The sequence below is a fragment of the Zingiber officinale genome, chromosome 10B, assembly GCF_018446385.1.
Source record: "Zingiber officinale cultivar Zhangliang chromosome 10B, Zo_v1.1, whole genome shotgun sequence".
In the NCBI taxonomy this organism is placed as follows: domain Eukaryota; kingdom Viridiplantae; phylum Streptophyta; class Magnoliopsida; order Zingiberales; family Zingiberaceae; genus Zingiber; species Zingiber officinale.
The window spans coordinates 84,984,665-85,007,726 of NC_056005.1; positions in this window are offsets into that span (position 1 = coordinate 84,984,665).

The following is a 23,062-nucleotide window of genomic DNA, read 5'->3' on the forward strand; positions in this document are numbered from 1 at the left end:
ATAGGAATAGAAATTTGGTTTTAAGAAATTGTCTTTATGTACCCAGTTTTAGAAAGAATTTAATTTCAATTTCTAAACTATATTTGGATGAATATTTAGTTTCTTTTAGTAACAATGTGGTTATAAAGAGAAATAAGGTGATTATCTGTTCTGGTGCATTGGTTGGCAATTTATATACTTTAAATCCAATTTCTCCCACAAAGCAAAATATGAAAATTAATAACACATCTTCTAACTCTAATAAGAGAAAAGAACCTTCGGAAATGAACCAAACACATCTTTGGCATCTAAGGCTTGGTCATATTAATTTAAGTAGGATTTAAAGGCTTGTAGCCGACGGACTCTTAGGTCCATTAGAGTTGGAAAATTTTCCAACATGTGAATCCTGCTTGGAGGGTAAAATGACCAAGAGACCTTTTAAGGCCAAGGGGTATACAGCCAAAGAAGCATTAGAATTGGTTCATTCTGATTTGTGTGGTCCTATGTCTATCCAGGCTAGAGGTGGTTTTGAATATTTTGTCTCTTTTATAGATGATTATTCAAGATATGGATACATTTACCTGATGTGCCGCAAGTCTGAGTGCTTTGATAAGTTTAAAGAGTACAAGGCTGATGTGGAGAAACGTCTAGGTAAAAGTATCAAGACACTACGGTTTGATCGTGGTGGCGAATACCTCTTAGGAGAGTTTAGGAATTACTTATCAGAGGCCGGGATTCAATCCCAATTGTCCGCACCTGGTACACCCCAACAGAATGGTATGGCAGAACGAAGGAATATGACTCTTATGGAGATGGTTAGATCGATGATGAGTTATTCAGAATTGCCAAATTCGTTTTGGGGATACGCTCTGAAAACTGCAACACACATTCTGAACTTAGTACCTTCTAAATCAGTATCTTCTACTCTCGCAGAATTGTGGAATGGGCGAAAACCCAGTCTAAGACATATTCGGATTTGGGGTAGTCCAACACATGTGCTGAAATCAGATGCTGATAAGTTAGAATCTCGTACAGAAGTTCGTGTGTTTGTGGGTTATCCCAAAGGAACGAAAGGTGGTTTATTTTATAGTCCTAAAGACCAGAAGGTCATTGTTAGCACCAATGCCCAGTTTTTAGAAGAAGACTATATAATGGATCACAAGCCCAGTAGCAAAATTGTTCTAGAAGAACTTAGAGAGGACACGTCTACTTCAGTACCAACAGTACAAGATGAAGTACCATAAGAGACTGCAACACGTGTCACACATGATACACAACCACAGACGGTGCCTCGTCATAGTGGGAGGGTTGTAAGGTACCCTGAGAGATTCATGTTTTTGGGAGAGTCTTCGGACTTGATCCCGGATAAACATGAACCTGATCCTCGGACATATGATGAAGCACTCCAAGATATAGATGCAGTATTTTGGCAAAAGGAAATGAATTCCGAAATAGAATCTATGTATTCTAATAAGGTTTGGGATCTTGTAGAACCACCTGATGGTGTAAAAGCCATTGGATCCAAGTGGATCTATAAAAGGAAAAGAGGGATAGATGGGAAGGTAAAAACCTTCAAAGCAAGGCTTGTTGCGAAAGGGTATACTCAGAAAGAGGGAATCGACTATGAGAAGACTTTTTCACCGGTAGCCATGCTTAAGTCTATCCGGATACTCTTATCCATTGCCGCTCATATGGATTATGAGATTTGGCAAATGGATGTCAAGACAGCTTTCCTTAATGGAAGTCTTGAAGAAAACATCCATATGAAGCAACCAGAAGGGTTCATTGAAAAGGGCAAAGAGCATCTAGTGTGTAAGCTCAATCGGCCCATTTATGGACTGAAGCAAGTTTTAAGATCTTGGAACATCCGGTTTAATGAAGTAATCCAGTCATATGGATTTATTCAGTGTCCGGATGAGTCTTGTGTATACAAGAAGTGTAACGGAAACGTGGTGGTATTTCTTGTACTATACGTAGATGATATTTTGTTAATTGGCAACAATGTCAAGGTATTATCAGACGTAAGGGTATGGTTGTTCAAACAATTTGATATGAAGGACTTAGGAGAATGTGCACACATTCTTGGGATCAAAGTTATAAGGGATCACAAGAAAAGAATATTGTGCATATCCCAAGTTTTATATATAGATACAATCCTTGCTCGTTTTAGCATGTAAAACTCCAAGAAAGGTTTCTTACCTTTTAGGCATGGAGTAGCCTTATCTAAAGAGATGTCCCCGAAGACATCAAAGGAGATTGAGGACATGAAGACAGTTCCTTATGCTTCGGCTGTAGGAAGCCTTATGTATGTAATGCTGTGTACGAGACCTGATATTTGTTTTGTCGTGGGCATGATTAGCAGATATCAGAGTAACCCTGGACAAGGGCATTGGACTGCGGTAAAACATATATTAAAATACCTGAGAAGGACTAGAGATTATATGATAGTTTACCAAGCAGACGATTTGCTCCTTGTGGGTTACACGGATTCGGACTTCCAATCAGATAGGGACAATAGTAAGTCAACGTCAGGCTATGTGTTTACTCTAGGAGGTGGAGCTATTGTATGGAGTAGTGTTAAGCAGAAATGCGTCTCGGACTCAACCATTGTATGTGGCAGCCTCTGAGGCATCCAAAGAAGTTGTATGGCTTAGGAACTTTCTAATGGACTTAGATGTGATTCCTGGTTTGCCCAAGATCATCACAATTTATTGTGATGATAGCGGTGCAGTTGCAAACTCGAAGGAACCACGAGCTCATAAGGCAAGTAAACATATAAAGCGCAAGTACCACCTGATACGAGACATTGTTAAGCGAGAAGAAGTTGTCGTCGCCAAGATTGTATCAGAAGATAACCTAGCAGATCCTTTCACAAAGGCCCTTCCGGCGAAAGCTTTTGATCGGCATGTGGAGGGGATGGGAATCAGATGTAAGGCAATAGATATGGCAGCTTAGTCTTTTAGTATAAGTGGGAGATTGTTAGAGTGTATACTAAAAGCCTAGCTTTTGTAAACATTTATTTGTTGAAATAAAAGAATCACGTTGGTCAATATCTGTATTTATTTGTTAAATGTAATTGTTCAATTAATTTATATAGTAGACAACATGGAGTGTGGTGTCACACTCAAAAGATAATGTTGCCGGTCCTCTATGAATTATAAATAGTTGCTCGCGATTAAGATGGAAAGGAACAAACCATCAGAATAGTCGTAGTGTAATTAAGTATTAGTTTATCTTAACTAATAAATTATAATGATACACTTTAAGTGTATTGAGTAGGATCATTTAGGTAAGTTTTTTTTATACTGACTTAGTAAAAGAACTAAACCTTAGTTATTATGGAAGTGTGTGCTCTTAATCCTAATATAATAACAAGCATATATATTTAATATTTATTTCTTTGATTTATTAAAGGGTGAGGTTTAGCTCGATAAATCAATATGCCCAATAAGTTGGGAAATGATATTACGTATAGTGTGTGTTGTTAATTATAGAAGGAATCTGTGTCCTAGTTATCTAGGTTGAGAATGTCCCCAAGAGGAGCTCATAAGGATTGTCATGTTAAACCCTGCAGGTGGACCTAGTCCGACATGACAATAAAGTTGAGTGGTACAACTCTTGGAGCTAGATATTAATTAAGTGAGTTGTCAGTAACTTACTTAATTAGTGGACATTCGTAATCTTAAGCACAGGGAGACTAACACGCTCATGATAAGAAGGAGCCCATAATGTAATTTGGGATTGGTGCGGTAGTGCGGTAATAACTCTCTAGTGGAATGAATTGTTATCGATGAACTTTGTTGGTGCAGGAAGCATCCGACGATCGAACCGATGTTTTGATTATGTCAAAGGGTTCAAGTTAAGTTGTTTTGTTATCTAATGAGCTTAAACAAGTGAGCAGGAAAGTCCTAACTGCGGTTAGGCAGGAGGAAAATCCTAAGGGGGGGTAACCTTAGGTCCTAGGGGGTGGTAACCCTAGGTGGAGGAAAACCCTACGGGGCGGTAACCTTAGGTCCTAGGGGGTGGTAACCCTAGGTGGAGAGAAACCCTAGGGGGCGGTAACCCTAGGTCCTAGGGGGTGGTAACCCTAGGCAGAAAGTCCAGTCGGTCTGGAGGACGGGACTGGCATCAGGTAAAATCTCCTGAGTGGAGTAGGTGAGGACGTGTTCCCCGTAGAGGGAACAGTAGGCGTCGGGTCGACCTAGGGTTTCCGGTAGGAAACTTGAAGTCAGACCCGGTCAGTCCGATGATTGACGATTATATTTATTGTGTTCTAACTCTGTTTTACAGGTAACTAACAGTTTTATGCAGGGTTAGAACTGACCAGGATCGGTCGACCGAACAATGGGATCGGTCGACCGAACCTTCAAGCTACCAGATCAGATCTCTAGAAGATGGGCCGGGTTCGACCAGGGATCGGTCGACCGGACCTCGGGATCGGTCGACCGAACCTGGGATAGGTGTCGACTGGATCAAGCCAAGGTGTGCGGGTCAGAGGAGACTGATCAGTCGAGCGGATACAGGCTGATCAGCGTTACCGAGGCGAGACCGGGATCCTCTCGGACTCCGCAGAGGGCCAACGCCCGCGCAATGGGGATCGTCGAGATGAGTCGCTGGGCGGTCAAACGGCGGCCACCTGTGCGGACATCGAATTGCGTCCCGCGCCGTGTGATCGATTCGATCCGCTCGCCGCAACAACGCTCTGCTACTCCAACGAATCAACTCCAAAGTTCACTATTCTTCTTGTTCGTTGGTATAGTTTCTTTATTGCACTAATTGTACTCCAGTTTGTAATCATTCCGATATTATAGTTGTTGCCCACCGAAAGCGGTCAAGGACCGCGGGCCTTCGAGTAGGAGTCGCTATAGGCTCCGAACGAAGTAAAACACTTGCGTCTCTGTGTGTTTGCTTTAACTTTCCGCTGTATTTCAACTCTGTATTTAAATCGCGAAAAATAGCCAAGAGCGCTATTCACCCCCCCTCTAGCGCTTTCGATCCATCAATTGGTATCAGAGCGGGGTCATTTTGAATCGGTGCAACCACCATTCAAAATAATTTATTTTTTTTGTGGTATTTTTAGATTTTTCGGAGTCGATTAGAATTTGGCTTTTTAGCCATATTCTAATTCTTTTTCTCGAATCGGTTTTCTGCTCGAGGTTGGTGCAACACCACCCGAGTTCGTGATCTATTTTTTCATACCGCACTACTAATCCAGGACCAAGTCCTGGGATTTTCTTGTTGTTTATTTGTTTTATATAGTTGATCTAAATGGCCTTTCAAGAAGGCTACAGTACAGCCCATCCCCCGCTATTCACCAGAGACGACTTCGGGTACTGGAAGGGTCGGATGGAGGCATATCTCTAGACTCATTTTGAAGTCTGGATGATTGTCAAAACCGGCCTCCAACTACCAACTGATAGCGCCGGCAAACCACTACCCTACGAGGACTGGGACGCATCTCTGATTAAGAAAGTGGAAGCTAATGCCAAGGCGACTTGCACCCTCTAGTGTGGTCTATCAAAAGAAGAACTCAACCGCGTCGGCTCCTTCAACAGTGCCAAGGAGCTGTAGGAGAAGCTCATTGAACTTCACGAAGGAACATCTGACACTAAAGTAAGTAAAAGAGACCCAATTTTTAATAAATTATTTAATATCAAACTGCAGGAAGGTGAGACAGCTGCCCAACTCCACGCCCGGATTCAAGATCTGCTCAACAGTCTTCATGCAATTGGACAAAAGGTAGATAACCGAGACATCATAAGGTATTCTCTAAATGCCTTTCCGAGGAACACCTTGTGGGCATCCATGGTAGATGCCTACAAGGTTTCTAAGGACTTGTCTACTATTAAGTTAGATGAACTCTTTGCAGAATTCGAACTTCATGAACAGACTAATGCACGCCCGACCGAGAAAGGGTTGGCTTTGGTTGCAGGAACAGGAAGAGTACGCGAATCAAGGACAAAGCGCAGAACCAATTACAACCGAAATAGTCAACCTGGTAAAGAAACTCTATAAAAAGAAGGGCTTCAACAAAAATGATGTCAGAAAGGCCATCCAGTCCAAAGAAGCCCAATCAAGCTCGAAGGCCAAATTCGAAGTGACCTGCTACGGGTGCAATCAGAAGGGACACATCAAGGCTAACTGCCCGAACCAAAAAGATCCAAAGAAACCAAGGAGGAAGAAGGCCTTGAAAGCAACGTGGGACTAGTTTCTTCCGAGGAATCCGACGACGAAGAACTTGAGCAGACGAATTTTCTCGCGTTGACAGCCCAGGACTACACCAATCAATCCGGAAGCGATGACGAATCGGAAGCTGAGTCCGAGAGAAGCCACGGATCCGCATCCGTTTCCGAAGGGCCAAACCCCTCTGTAAGTACAAACCGTTTATATAGCTTGATTAATTATTTAATGCATAAAGTAGCTAAGTCCAAAATTAGAATCAAGTCGCTTCTGAAGGAGGTAACACTCCTTAAAGAAATGACTAATAACGAATCCTTGACTGATCCAGTTCAGACTGGAACCTCTACTCAAGTTCAAAAACTTGAGGAAGAGAATTCTAACCTGAAAAGTCAAGTCAAAGATTTGAAGACAACCTTAGAACGATTTTCCTTGGGATCCAAGAATCTTGACTTGATTCTTGGAACACAAAGGGCAATCTACAATCGAACTGGACTAGGATATAAATCAAAAACGAAGTATAAGTCTTATTTATATCTAATACAAAGAACAAATAGAAAAATGGTCCAAGCATGGGTTGCCAAGTCCAACCTGATCAATCAAGTTGGACTTGGACAGTATTGGGTTCCTAAGGATCAAATACATTACCTCGATAGACCATATCGAGGCTATGATCCAGGGGGAGCCAAAAGAAAAACGATTAAACCAAAAATTCGAAATTAACATTAAAAATTCAAAATTCAAATAAAAATTTGAAATAAAAAATTCGAAATTCAAATAAAAATTAAAAATTAAAATTTGAAATTAAAATTTGAAATTAAAATCCAAATAAAAATTCGAAATTAACTTAAAATTCAAAATTAAACTAAAATTCGAAATAGAAGGAGGATCCAGAATAGCTGGAACCCGCAACTAAACTACCCGACTGGGTAACCAAACTTAATCTACCCGAAATGGGTAAATAAGAGTAGTCTACCCGGCGAGGTAATTAAGGTTAGATAAAATGGACTAAGTTTAACTTGACCCACGGTACTGGTGAAGTTTTTGGATGATAGTACGTTAGGGAAGCTTGGGCATCGCATGTCTAGGAAGATATGGCTTCGACCTGGTGCATTTGACCAAGTGGAACTGACCGAAGCTACCCTTAAATGGATCCTAACTAGTTAGACCAAGGTTTAATATTAAGTTTAATGGGTAGGACTATTTGGAAAACCTCGAAGGCATGGTTACATTAATGAGTTCCGTGTGACTCACGATAGCCCAGAAGTTTATCCAAAGAATGCTTACTTGTTAAACCCAAAGCTAAACCTGAATCTAACACAAAGTTAAACATAATCCTAAAATTGAACCTTAAATTCATCTCACAAAAAATTATAGGAGTACCTGATTGAAAATTTAGGTCGGGTGAGATGACTAAGGAATTCAAAATTAAAATTCAAATTTAAATAACTTTTCAAAATTAACTTAAATGCTTTTCAAAATTAACTTAAATATTTTTCAAAATTAACTTAAATATTTTTCAAAATTAACTTAAATATTTTTTCAAAATTAACTTAAATAATTTTCAGAATTAACTTAAATATTTTTCAAAATTAACTTAAATATTTTTCAAAAATTAACTTAAATATTTTTCAAAATTAACTTAAATATTTTTCAAAATTAACTTAAATAATTTTTCAAAATTAACTTAAATATTTTTCAAAATTAACTTAAATAATTTTTCAAAATTAACTTAAATAATTTTTCAAAATTAACTTAAATATTTTTTCAAAATTAACTTAAATAATTTTTCAAAATTAACTTAAATATTTTTCAAAATTAACTTACATATTTTTCAAAATTAACTTAAATAATTTTTCAAAATTAACTTAAATATTTTTTCAAAATTAACTTAAATAATTTTTCAAAATTAACTTAAATATTTTTTTAAAATTAACTTAAATATTTTTCAAAATTAACTTAAATAATTTTTCAAAATTAACTTAAATAATTTTCAAAATTAACTTAAATAATTTTTCAAAATTAACTTAAATAATTTTTCAAAATTAACTTAAATATTTTTCAAAATTAACTTAAATATTTTTTCAAAATTAACTTAAATAATTTTTCAAAATTAACTTAAATATTTTTCAAAATTAGCTTAAATAATTTTTCAAAATTAACTTAAATATTTTTCAAAATTAACTTAAATATTTTTCAAAATTAACTTAAATAATTTTTCAAAATTAACTTAAATTAACTTAAATATTTTTCAAAATTAACTTAAATATTTTTCAAAATTAACTTAAATAATTTTTTCAAAATTAATTTAAATTAACTTAAATAATTTTTCAAAATTAACTTAAATATTCTTCAAAATTAACTTAAATACTTTTCAAAATTAACTTAAATATTTTTTCAAAATTAACTTAAATATTTTTTCATTAAAAATTAACTTAAAATATTCACCTGTCTTTTGATCCATCAACTACTTTATGTGTAGGAATTGGATCAATGGATGTTGGACAGTGGATGCTTCAGACATATGACTGGAGATAGGTTGAAGTTCACTAAGCTAAAACTAAAGAAACTAGGGTCAGTTGCATTCGGCAACGATGGAAAACTGAAAGTAATCGGAAAAGGTAATATTGAACTTAATTCTGACTTTATTATTCGAAAAGTATTATTAGTTGAAAATTTTAATTTCAATTTATTAAATATAAGCCAATTATGCGATACTGGTTATTCAGTAAATTTTACCAAGTCCGAATGTATAGTCAAACATATTGACAATCCAAAAATCATACTTAAGGGCACTAGGAAAGATAATGTCTACACCATTTATCTAACGACACCCTCAATAAAGTGTTTTCTAACACAACAAGAGGAAACTAAGTTGTGACACAGGAGATTGGGTCACACTCATACAAGACTCATTTCAAAAATGAGTCAAAATGGACTAGTTAGAGGATTGCCCAAGTTAAAAGTTATTGAAAATTCAATCTGTAATGCGTGTCAACAAGGAAAACAAACCAAGTCAACCCACAAGTCAACCATTCTAGCTAGAACTACTTGTTTACTTGAGCTCCTTCACCTAGACCTATTTGATTCACACGGAGCCAAGTCACTAAGCAAGAACCAGTATTGCTTAGTTATAATAGATGACTTCTCCAGGTTCACCTGGGTAAAATTTCTAAAAATAAAAGATGAAACCTTTGAAATATTTAGTAATTTTTGTAAATTAACAGAAAATGAAAAAGACACTAAAATTAAAAGAATAAGAAGTGACCATGGAGGAGAATTTGAGAATCACAACTTTACTGAATTTTGTGAAATAAATGGATACAAACATGAATACTCCTACCCTAGAACCCCTCAACAAAATGGTTTAGTAGAACGTAAAAACAGAACACTACAAGAAGCTGCTAGAACCATGTTAAACGAATACAAACTATCTAATCAATTCTAGGCTGAAGCAGTTAGTACAGCATGTTACATTCAAAATAGGATTTTAATTAACAAAATTCAAAATAAAACACCCTATGAAATTTATTATAATAAAATTCCCAACTTAAACTATTTAAAAGTATTTGGGTGTAAAGTCTTTATTTTGAACACTAAAAACTACTTAGGGAAATTTACATAAAAAACAACCCCGGGAATATTTTTAGGATATTCAACAACTAGTAGAGCATATAGAGTGTATAACAAAAATACCCTAAAGGTAGAAGAGACAATAAATATAATATTTGATGAAGAAAATAAGTTACCCAACACAATAAATGAAACTGAAAATACAGAAAATATTAACCCTATAAACAGAGAAGATGACGTAATTCAATCTGAACTTATTGACTCTGAAGAACAAATCACTAATTCAAATGATATGCGACCAACTAAAACAAGCATAAATCACCCATCTGACCAAATTTTGGGTGACCCAACTGTAGGAGTCAGAACTAGATCATCTTATAGAAACCAGAGCTAAATAGCTTTGATTTCAAAAATCGAACCCAAAACCATAGAAGAAGCCCTACCAGACCCAGATTGGACTCTAGCAATGCAAGAAGAATTGGCCCAATTTGAAAGAAATTAGGTCTGGGAATTAGTGTCGAAACCCGTTAACAAATCCATAATTGACACTAAATGGGTTTTTAGAAACAAATTAAACGATCAAGGTGAAATAGTTAGAAACAAAGCTAGGTTAGTAGCTAAAGGATTCAGTCAAGTAGAAGGGTTAGATTATGACGAGACCTATGCTCCAGTAGCAAGACTTGAATCCATTAGGATGTTGCTAGCCTATGCAGCACACAAAGGATTCAAGCTATTTCAAATGGACGTAAAATCCATATTTTTAAACGGATTTATTAAAGAAGAAGTGTATGTAGGGCAACCCCCAGGATTTGAAGATTTAGAACAACCAAATTATGTCTTTAAATTAAAAAAGGCCCTATATGGACTAAAACAAGCACCTAGGGCTTGGTATGAACGTCTGTCCAATTACTTAATATCAAAAGGATTTAACCAAGATCAAATAGACCCAACCCTTTTCGTAAAGACCTTAGAAAATGACATTTTTATGGCCCAAATTTACGTTGACGATATTATTTTCGGTTCCACAAACTCTAAATTTCTAAAAGAATTCACCCAACTTATGGAAAATGAATTCGAAATGAGTCTAGTAGGAGAACTTAATTTCTTCTTAGGCTTACAGATTAAGCAAACTAAAGATGGAATTTACATTTATCAAACTAAATATGCTAAGGAATTAATTAGAAAATTTGGCATGGAAAACTCAAAAATAATCAATACACCAATGGCTACAAATGCTAAAATTGACTCAGACTTAGAAGGTAAATCAGTAGACTTGAAATACTATCGGAGTGCGATAGGAAGTCTACTGTACCTAACTGCAAGTCGACCAGACATTATTTTTGCAGTAGGTATGTGTGCACGATACCAATCTTGTGCAAAAGAGTCTCACTTAACCTTTGTTAAAAGAATCCTTAGGTATGTTAAGGGAACCCTAAATGTAGGACTATGGTACCCTAGATCTGGCACCCTTGACCTAAACGGCTACTCTGACTCAGACTATGCCGGATGCAAGCTAGATAGAAAAAGCACAAATGGTAGCTGTCAATTTCTAGGACAATGCCTAGTAAGTTGGTCAAGTAGAAAACAACACTGTGTTGCTTTATCTACCACTGAAGCCGAATATATAGCCTTAGGTGAATGCACATCTCAGTTGCTGTGGATGATGCATACCCTTAAAGACTATCAACTGGAGTATCATAAAACTAAAATCTCAATTGATAATATAAGCTCAATAAATCTAACAAAAAACTCAATTCATCACTCAAGGACTAAACATATAGAAGTGAAACACCACTTTGTAAGGGATCACGTAGCTAAGGGTGATATTGAACTCAACTATGTTGAGTCAAAATCAAATCTAGCTGATATCTTCACAAAGCCCTTACCTGAACTTGAGTTCAGCTCACTTAGAAGGCAAATAGGAATGTGCTGGGTAGAATAGATATTAATTTTTCAAAACTCACTGTCTTACTTCAAAACTCGTTCTTTTATTCTTTTCAAAACCTAGGAAAAATAATGATTTTAAAATCCCATTTTCTTAGAATTTTCAAAAATATGACTTAGCCTAGGATCTACCCTAGAAATCTTGTTCCCCTATATTTTAGCCAGAGCATCTCACAAACACTTAGGTATACCTTGCTTGTGTTTGTAAAACATAGAATGATGTGAGATGCATAGGGTACAGCCTGGACTCAAGAATGCTTATTACTGTGCATCAATATGAGTCTGGGCGTTAAATACTTTATTAACAGTAATTAAGTCAAGTTTTCCAGCCTTAGTCAAATCTAACTGGACTAAATGACTTTACTTGGCTAACCAAGTGAAAGCTGTTGCCCTCTAGGCAGTCAGCAAGTAGCTAACGGTTAGACAGTTGGTGAAGGAAATGTTAAGCTTAAGTTTGTTTACACTTTAGGGCTCTGATACCTGACCAAAACAATTTAAATAATTTAACAACTATTTAACATGACTCATGCTTGGACTATAAGACCCTAAGAATTTATTAAGACATTACTCAAGGGGGAGTAAAATTTTTTTTTCAAGCTAGTTTTCCTTTAAAATAAAAATTATCTTTGACTTAGTTTTAAAAAAATTTATTTTTTGACTTGCTATAAAAACTATGTTTGACTCAGCCTTAAAATGGAATTAACAGTATTTTTAGATAATCAATTTTCAAAACTAAGCACTAAAATTATCCAAATCCTTTACTAAGTTCTTTTCAAGAAACAGTTCCTCAAAGCTAAGTACTTAAGTTAAGCTTTTATGAAAATTCTTTTAAAGTTAAGCAAAGTTTTTACCTTTAAGTGTTTGTCAAAATTAGTGTTTGTTGAAAATGAGTTTTGTATTTTCAAAACAATTTCAAATTGAGCTAAGTGTTTTTCAAAGTAATGATTTTCAAAATACTAAATTTTGCTAAGTTTTTGTTGGAAACTACTTAGTGTTTTTAAGGCATTTCCCAACTTAGGCAAAATAATTCTTTTTAAAACACTAAGACACTAAATAAATGGCTACTCTTCAGGGGGAGCTTAAACTAATTATTCTTTTCTCTTCCTAAAATTCTTTTTGATTTATGTCAAAGGGGGAGAGAAAAGTTAAAGTTAAAGAATAGTTAAAGAAATTAACAACAATTAAGAAATTTAAACATAAAGAGCAGCATAAGTTTCAAATTGTCAAACATTCATGTTTAAATTTCCTAATAATTTTGTCATACTTTTACTTAACTTTGAACTATGTTGCCATAATCAAAAAGGAAGAGATTGTTGGTGCAGGAAGCATCCGACGATCGAACCGATGTTTTGATTATGTCAAAGGGTTCAAGTTAAGTTGTTTTGTTATCTAATGAGCTTAAACAAGTGAGCAGGAAAGTCCTAACTGCGGTTAGGCAGGAGGAAAATCCTAAGGGGAGGTAACCTTAGGTCCTAGGGGGTGGTAACCCTAGGTGGAGGAAAACCCTAAGGGGCGGTAACCTTAGGTCCTAGGGGGTGGTAACCCTAGGTGGAGAGAAACCCTAGGGGGCGGTAACCCTAGGTCCTAGGGGGTGGTAACCCTAGGCGGAAAGTCCAGTCGGTCTGGAGGACGGGACTGGCATCAGGTAAAATCTCCTGAGTGGAGTAGGTGAGGACGTGTTCCCTGTAGAGGGAACAGTAGGCGTCGGGTCGACCTAGGGTTTCCGGTGGGAAACTTGAAGTCAGACCCGGTCAGTCCGATGACTGACAATTATATTTATTGTGTTCTAACTCTGTTTTGCAGGTAACTAACAGTTTTATGCAGGGTTAGAACTGACCAGGATCGGTCGACCGAACATTGGGATCGGTCGACCGAACCTTCAAGCTACCAGATCAGATCTCCAGAAGATGGGCCGGGTTCAACCAGGGATCGGTTGACCAGACCTCGGGATCGGTCGACCGAACCTGGGATAGGTGTCGACTGGATCAAGACAAGGTTTGCGGGTCAGAGGAGACTGATCGGTCGACCGAACCTTGGGATCGGTCGACCAAACCCAGGGATAGAGTTTGACCAGATCGAAGCGGAGCGACGGATGGACGGATCAGATGCGGTGGAGGTCATCTGATCGGTCGACCGAACGTGGGGATCGGTCGACCGATCTACTTCGGGTCAAATCTGATCCCAAGACTTGGGGATCTGGATCAGACTTCACAGAGCTATTAAAGGAGGCCTCGAGGTGCAGCTCAGTACATCGAATTCCGAACAAGAAAACTGAGCTCTTCCGTGTACTACTGCTAATGCCGCAACAACGCTCTGCTACTCCAACGAATCAACTCCAAAGTTCACTATTCTTCTTGTTCGTTGGTATAGTTTCTTTATTGCACTAATTGTACTCCAGTTTGTAATCATTCCGATATTATAGTTGTTGCCCATCGAAAGTGGTCAAGGACCGCGTGCCTTCGAGTAGGAGTCGCTATAGGCTCCGAACGAAGTAAAACACTTGCGTCTCTGTGTGTTTGATTTAACTTTCCGCTGCATTTCAACTCTGTATTTAAATCACGAAAAATAGCCAAGAGCGCTATTCACCCCCCCTCTAGTGCTTTCGATCCATCAAACTTGAGTTGTGTGTTCGGGGCGAGCACGGGATACTCAAGCTCATCGGAAGGCCAAAACCAATTTCTCCTCTAGGTCCCTGTCGTAGCCTCATTATAGCCTCAAGTCCATCCAAATGTAAGACTCTTCTTGGTGTCCAAGAAGGGGGCCGGATCATTACTTGGTGACCAAGCAATGGTCGACCACATCCTCTTATAGGGGCCGACCCTATTGCTTGGTGACCAAGCTTGTAGGGGCCGGTCAAGATTAATTCAAATAAGAGAGGTGTTTTGAATTTTTAAAATCTTCTCTTTGTAGAAAACTATAAGTTTTAAAAGAAAGATTTTAATTTTTAAAACTTTCCTAATTTGAATTTGGCCACATGTTTTAATAGAGAGTTTTAAAAGTTTTAAAACTTTCCTTTTTAACCATCCTCATGGTTTAAGAAAAAAAAGGGAGATAAGTTTTAAAATTAAAATTTTCTATCATCATGTTAAAAAAGAAAATTTTATAAGAGAGTTTTTAAATTTAAAACATGGTTTTAATTTTTAGAAACTTTCCTTTTTTAACTCCTAATTTAGGAAAGAGAGCTTGTAAAATTTTATAAGAGTTTTTTTCTTGTAAAATTTTATAAAAAAATTATTATTCCTTTCCTAAATATGGTGGCCGACCACCTTGCTTGGTGCCCAAGCAAGGGGCCGACCAAGCTTAATCCTAAACCATATAGGATTAATCACAACCATTGATTGGTGATTGATTCAATTAAGAGGAAAGAAAAGGAAAAATAAAAAGGAAAAAGGAAAAACTCTTGGGTGATTTTATTTTTTGTAAAAGGTTTTTCCTTATTTGCCTTGGGCAAGTAATATAAAAGAAGGGGTGAGGGGCTTCATTAGACACAACTCTTATTCTCTTGCTTGGAGACCTCTTGGTGGCCGGCCCTCTCCTTTCTCCCTTTCCCTTTGCTCTCTTCTCCTTGGTGGTAGTGGTGGCCGAATTCTAGAAGAAGAGGAAGGACTCTTTTGGGTGGTGTTCATCTTGGAGGATCGTCGCCCACACGACGTTCAAGGCAAGGCGAGGAATACGGCAGAAGATCTCGAGGTCATTAGCTTACAAAGAGAAGGTATAACTAGTAGTTTTCTTCCGCATCATACTAGTTATTTTTCTTTGTAAGAATTCTAAATACAAGAGGCAATTAGATCTAGTTTATCGAATTTAGTTTTTCGATTTTGTGTTTTCTTCTTTTTCAAATTTGTGATTCGATTGTTCTTTTTAGTTAACCTAGAGTTATTTAAGGAAATAAATATTAGATTTCCTTAAAAGGCTTTACCTAGGCGGTGGTGGTTGCTCCCATATCCAAGAAGGCCATGTGCCTCGCCATGCAGTCCTGGAAGCCAATTTTGGAAATTAATATTTATGGAATTAATAACTTAGGTAGATTTGAATCAATAGTGTTAAGTTCCGCTTGCGATTCAAATCTAAACCATTAAGAACAGATAAGTTAAATTTGGAATCAATGATGTTAAGTTCCGTCTGCGATTCCTAATTTAACTTCTAAAGAACACAATAGGTTATTTAAGGAAAGGTTCGACACGTGTACAAAAATTTTTATACAGTGGAACCGGTACGTTTTCCTAGGATTAACCAACAAGCACATGTGGTATGAATCACATGCTACGATGTTATTCTTTTTACGAAAAAGAGCGCATGTTTTTCCCAAAATTTAACATCATACAGATTTCGATCTAGACATTTCCAATGTCTAATCTTGAATTCAACATATGAATTCTTATATGACCTCAAGCAGATTCGGTAAATGGTGGGTGTATTTACTCCAATCATTACACAAATGATCTCATCTTGACACAAATATCAAGGCGACCTTAACTTATGGGTATGTCTCTATTCACAGCTACATAAGTTGTCCCATAAGCAACGGTCTTACCTCTATTTGTACTTAACAAATAGAGATGATTGTCTATGTGAGTGGACCAATCCCAATCTGCCAACATTCTTATCGAGACTTTTATTCGAATCTAACCAAGACATATACACTGAATAGATCATGCCATTTTTCATTTATCAAAATGTCTTTACAATTGTTACATTCTTTAAAATCCCAAAGACTTCATATGCCCATGAAATGACTCTTTAGTCAATGTCTTAGTAAAAGGATCAGCAAGCATATTTCGTGTAGGGATGTACTCAAGAATCACCTTTTTCTTGTCAACAATATCTCTTACAAAATTATACTTAATTTCTATATGCTTGCCTTTGCTGTGATATTTGGGATCCTTAGAAAAAGCTATTGCAGCTTGGCTGTCACAGTACACTGTAACAGGACTCCCACTGTCCTCAGCAATTCTCAGATGCTTCAGGAACCTTCTTAGCCAGACAGCCTCTTGCACAGCCGCTGCATAAGCCACATACTCAGCTTCCATTGTCGATAAGGCTACTCAAGCTTACTTCTTGTTGTTCCATGAGATTGCGCCATCATTCAGCAAGAAGACATAGCCAGATGTGGTTTTTCTGTCATCAAGGTCCCCTGCCCAATCTGCATCTGTGTAGCCACTTAGGCTCATTTATGATCCTTGGAAACAGAGGCAATAATCAGCTATTCCTTTAAGATATTTGAATATCCTCTTCACCGTTTTTCAGTGTCTCGATCCTAGGTTTGACTGGAAACGACTAACTAACCCGACAACATAGCTTATATCGGGACAAGTACACAACATAGTGTACATCAAACTACCAATAACATTGGCATATGGTTTCCTCTTCATTTCGGCTATTTCCTCAGGAGTCTTGGGATACATACTTTTGCTCAAGACAATACCTTTCGCTATAGGCGTTTGTTCAACATTGCAATCTGACATATTGAAGCGTTGCAGCATCTTAGTGATTTAAGCTTCTTGAGACAAATCCAAAAGCCTCTTTGATCGGTCTCTAACGATATTCTCTCCTAAAATGTACTCTGCTTCTCCCATATCTATTATGTCAAATTGTGATGAAAGCTAACTTTTGACTTCTATCACACACTTTATGTCACTTCCAGCTATTAGCATATCATCAACATATAATGATAAAATGACAAACTTTCCTTTTTTCCTTTCTTAGGTAAACACAATGATCCTTATTGACCATTTCGAAACCATAAGATAATATTACTTCATTAAATCTTATGTTCCATTGTCTTGACGTTTGCTTTAGCTCATATAAAGACTTCCAAAGTCTACATCCTTTTTTCTGTTGGCCTTCAGTAACATAACCTTCTGGTTGTATTATATAGATTTATTCGTCAAGATTACCATTAAGAAAAGTCATTTTTACATCCATCTGATGTAATTCCATGTCATATTGTGCTACTATAGCTAGGATGACACGTATTGACACAAATTTCACAATTGGGGAGAATGTTTCTTCAAAGTCAATACCCTCCATTTTGGTATATCCTTTTGCAACCAATTGAGCTTTGTATCAATTAATCGATCCATCTGCTTTCCTCTTTACTTTGAGAATCCACTTATTCCCAATAGCCCTTCGGCCCGGAGGAAGATCGACTAAATCCCAAACTTGATTCTTTCTCATTGACTCCATTTCTTCATCCATTGCAACTTTCCATTCTTTTCTAACTGAGTTGCTCAAAGCTTCCTCAACTGTTCGAGGTTCCTCATCGTCAACTGGGAGAACCATCAATGCCTCATTCTCAATATCAAACCTTCTCCGAGGAATAATCTGACGACTACTTCTTTGAAGGTTAGGCTGTTGAGAAACTGACTCATTCAGTGGCAAATTACTCCCACTCGGTTGACTAAATTCAGGCATCTCCTGATCTGTTGACAAAGGAACATTATCCTCCTCCTCTATCTTATATAGAGGAATTATTTTATCAACTTCACCTCGTGTTGGGAACTCAGTTTCAAGAAAAGTAGCATCTCTTGACTCTATTTCAGAGATGGTTGCATCTTGTCGCTCACCAATAAAAACATAACCCTTAGAAGTCTCAGAGTACCTTATAAAGATATACTTCTTACCTCTGGGTCATAATTTTCCATATTCGTGAGTCTTATCATGAACGTAGGCAGCTGACCCCTAAGGTCTCAGATTACTTAAATCCGGCTTTCTGTCTGTCCAACGTTCATGTGGGGTAGATGGAATTGACTTTGAAGGCACTTTGTTAAGTATATAGGTCGTAACTAATAATGCATCTCCCCAATAGGAGATTGACAAATTAGCCTGTGCCATCATAGACCTAACCATTTCAAGAAGAATCATATTTCTTCTTTCAGCAACCCCATTTTGCTGTGGAGTTCCAGGGATAGTTGCTATCTAATAATCCCTTTCTCATTACACATTGTCTTGAACTGATCTGAAAAATATTCTCCTCCACGGTCAGTGCGCAAGGTTTTAACCTTATGTTCCAATTGATTCTCAACTTCGTTCAAGTAACAAATAAAGTAATCCAATGCTTCAGATTTGTGAGAAATCAAATACACATGACCAAAACGTGTGAAGTCATCGATAAATGTAATGAAATAAGAACTCTCATTTCTAGCCTTCATATTCATCGGACCACAAATATCCGAATGAATTAATTGCAATGGTGATTTAACCCTAATAGTCTTACCAAATGGTTTCCTAGTCGTTTTTCCAGCAAGACAATGCTCATATATAGACAAGTTAATCTTAGCATGAGTGCCTAAAAGGCCCTCCTTAGCTAATCTATTCATTCGTTCTTGTCCTATATGTCCCAATCTAGCATGCCAAATTTCATCATTAATATCAGCATTACTAGTAAGAGCAATGCTTGAAAAATAACCATCATTATTATTTGGTTCTACATCAAGAACCATAAGACCATTTGTTACAAAATCATACCCAATTAACACAAAGTTAATTCGAAGTTTCACACAACGGCTATAAAAATTTACATTGTAACCTAAATCAAGAAGACAAATAACGGAAACCAGATTTCGTCGAATCTCAGGAGCGTACAGGACATCATGTAGAAACAAGGTGCCTCCACCACGTAGGTTGAGCTTGCAAGTGCCAATTCCTTTGACTTCAATTCTTGCATTGTTTCCTATATATATCCATTTGTTGCCAGCTGGCACCCGACGGTACTCCACATATGTAGCTCGATCACGAGCTACATGGTTCGTTGCTCCTGAATCTACAATCCATAAAGGATATGAATCAGCTAACAACACTGTACTTGCAACATATTGCTCGTGGAAAGAAGACAAAGATGGATCTACCTTTTTAGGCTCAACACACTCCCGAGCAAAATGACCCTTCTTGCCACAGTTGAAGCAGGTCAACCTGCTCTTAGGTTTTTGTCCATATTTCTTTCCTTTCTTCTTAATTTGGTTTTTCACAGCAACAGCATTAGTCTCCTTTCCTTTCCTTTCTTAAACCACTTGTTCTTATTCTTGGAACCAGAACCTTCAGCTACAAAAGCTTGATCCGAAATCCTTGCGGATTCAATCCTCTCTGCCTCAAGTTCCACATGGCGTGAGACATCAGTGAAAGTCTTGATACTCTCACTATGGGCCAGGTTTTGTTTCATCGTTTCCCAAGAATCAGGAAGGGAACGGATAACTGCCTGAACCTTTTGTTTATCGGTCAACGTATAACCAGTAGTCTTAAGCTCTCGAATCATGTTACCCATCTCCCTGAGATGTTGGGCCATGGTAACATTCGAGCGTTTTTTACAACTATCAAACTTGATAGTTAGCTGATGGAGCTTACTCAGACTGACTCCACTGTACTTCTCTCTAAGGGCTACGCAGACAGCATAAGCAGATGGTAATGACTCATACTCAAATACCAGGTCATCCACCATTAAACTAATCAATATACCCTTAGCAATGGAGTTCTTACTTTTCCATGCCTTCTAGGCATCAAGGTCACGTATGTGTTGTGTTGTAGAACCATCAACCAGTTCCTCCATTAATTGATTCACAACCTCTAGAACTTCTTGTTCCTCAAGAACGTATTGTATCTTGAGGTACCAGATTTTATTGTTATCTCCATATAATTTCTCACCCTTATTGAGTTCAGCTATGATGTTTTTAGTTGCCATGATCTACATAAATAAATAAATTATTTATTATTTCAGTGTAATTCATATATATGCAATTAATTATTGACTCAGTATAAATTAGAGTTAGTTTATAAAATCAAGTGATAACAATGTTTCCACTCATCATTTGTATGTTCTAATCTAATCAACACTGATCAATCATATTACACATATCCCATCTAATGAACGAATCATTATTAAAATGAACTAATCATTTTTTTTCATATGAACTAATCATATGGATATATGAACAAATCATATTCATATGAACTAATCATGTCATGAAATGAACTAATCATTTCCAAGTTTGTTAACATATAACATAACTTTTCATTTATCATAACTCTGCTGGTACATAATGATAGAAATTATTACATGACTAAAAAACTAGATGAGCTAACACTGCTCATACATAACGATAGTAAACAGAACACTAATAAACTAGATAGACCAGCACTGCTCCCAGTAGGACAAACACTAGTGCAGCAACCAATATTATCCCTATTAACCTGGACTCATTTAGGATAATCTCAGATGGGGCAGCTTCAGGATTCTCCATCAGATCCATTTCTGGATCTTCATCGAGCATCTCCTGGTCCTCTTTAGACTCTTCAGGCTCTTCTTCACCCATATGGTTAAGTAGTTCCTCACACAGTACTGAATATGTGACGCGTCCTTCATGACACCCCCATACATAGTCTGCTATTACCTTGGGATACTCTGGCAATGAATGCATCAATGCCCAGATCCTATAACTGTCCAAGACTGGAAACTCTTCTTGCTCAAGTTTCCAAAATAGTCTATCCGGCCGTCTAACATGTCCGTTGACTCCATAAGCAGACTTATACTCTATCTCCTGAATCTCCTCTCGGAGCTGGTTTCGTCACACTTCGCGACGAGTTAATGTGGTAATCGTCCGTGCCATCTGAAAAATTGAACTTAAATAAGTTAATACAAAACCGACTAACCAGTACAAAACAGTTTAATTCAATTTATATATGCATACCATCATTATAAATCAAGAAAAACAAATCTTCTCGATTTTCAAGAGTTTAAGTCGACTGACCCATTAGACCGGTCAATCAGGAGTCCTGATGTTAAACTTAGTCTATTGTCCTCATTAGAACTAATCTAATTGGACCTATGTTCTGTTATTGTTTAAGCTCATTTGAGTCAATCTCAGACTTATTAATCAAACTCAGGTTCGTTTGATTCGTCCAATGTCCATTGGATTAAAACCCATTAGAACAAATCTAATATTTTTCCGATCAAATCTGACACAACAGAACTAATCCTGTCATATTTGATCAACCCAACTTCTGTAATCAATATCACCATAATTAATTCAATAATAAACCGCGCTGGTTAAACTAACAAATAATTTGAACCAGCTTTAGGTATCATTGAATCAAACTGGTCTGCTTAAATCAACTAATAATTTAAACTAGACCTGGGTTTGATCGGACAAGTTGGTCTGGTTCCAATTTCAATAAATTGAACCATAAATTAATTAAATATTAATTAATTAATTAATAAATACATTTCCTTATATATTTAATTAATTAATAAATATATTTAATTAAATGTTAGGCACTGTTCATGTAGAAAAAAAATTAAAGCATGCCTGCATGTTTTTTTTATATGATTTTTTTTCTTCGTCACTGTGCTTCATCAAAAATACTGTGCATTTCCTTTTTCAATCGATTCATGAATCGATCAGTGTGTTTTTTTCTTTATTGTGCTTCGAAAAAAAACAACTGTGCACTTCATTTTTTTTTTCTCTCAATCGATTCAAGAATCGATTCAGCACAGGCACTGTGCCTTTTAATTGATTCATGCACAGTGTTGAATCGATTCAACACTGTGCTTCATCAAAAGTGGCACTGTTCGCGATTTTGGATCGATTGAAACAAAATTTTAATCGATTCAATTGATGAACAGTGTTACTATTCATCTTCGTCTTCGCGACAGAAGAAGAAAAACACGAGCTTTTTCGCGTCGATTTCCATGCTTTCAAAACCATGCATGCTCTGATACCATTGTTGGTAGTTTTGAGAGCATGAAACAAAACCTAAATAAAGCGGTAACCACTCACAGTGATCTCCCGAAGAACCGCAACCGAAGACGCCGGTTGATGAAGAGATTGCCGCTGTTGGAAGCACGATCACGGAGCTGCCGGAAAGCGCTTCAAGGTTCACGAGCCAAATCTTAGCCTCTGGATGCTCTCCCTTTGCTCGCACACCTCTAATCATGATTGCTCTCTGATCACCTTCGTGAAGCTTTTGCTCGCCCTGGATATGTGTTGGTGCGGGAAGCATCTAACGATCGAACCTGAGTTTTGATAATGGAAAAGGATTCAAAGTTAAGGTGTGTTGTGATCTAACATGTTGAATGAGTATGTCAGGAAAGTCCTAACTGCGGTTAGGCAGGTGAAAACCCTAGGGGGTGGTAACCCTAGGTCCGAGGGGGTGGTAACCCTAGGTGGAGAAAAGTCCTAGCCGCGGTTAGGCAAAGGGAAAAACCCTAGGGGGTGGTAACCCTATGCGGAAAGTCTTGGCAGGTCGGTGGCTTCAGGCAAAAGTCCTAGGGGGTGGTAACCCTAGGTGGAAAGTCCTGGTGTCGCGAACCAGGTGAAAGACTGGACTAGCCGGGAAGCGGATGTCCAGCAGAAAGTCCGGAAGCGTCGAGTGCTGAGCAAAAGTCCAGTCGATCTGG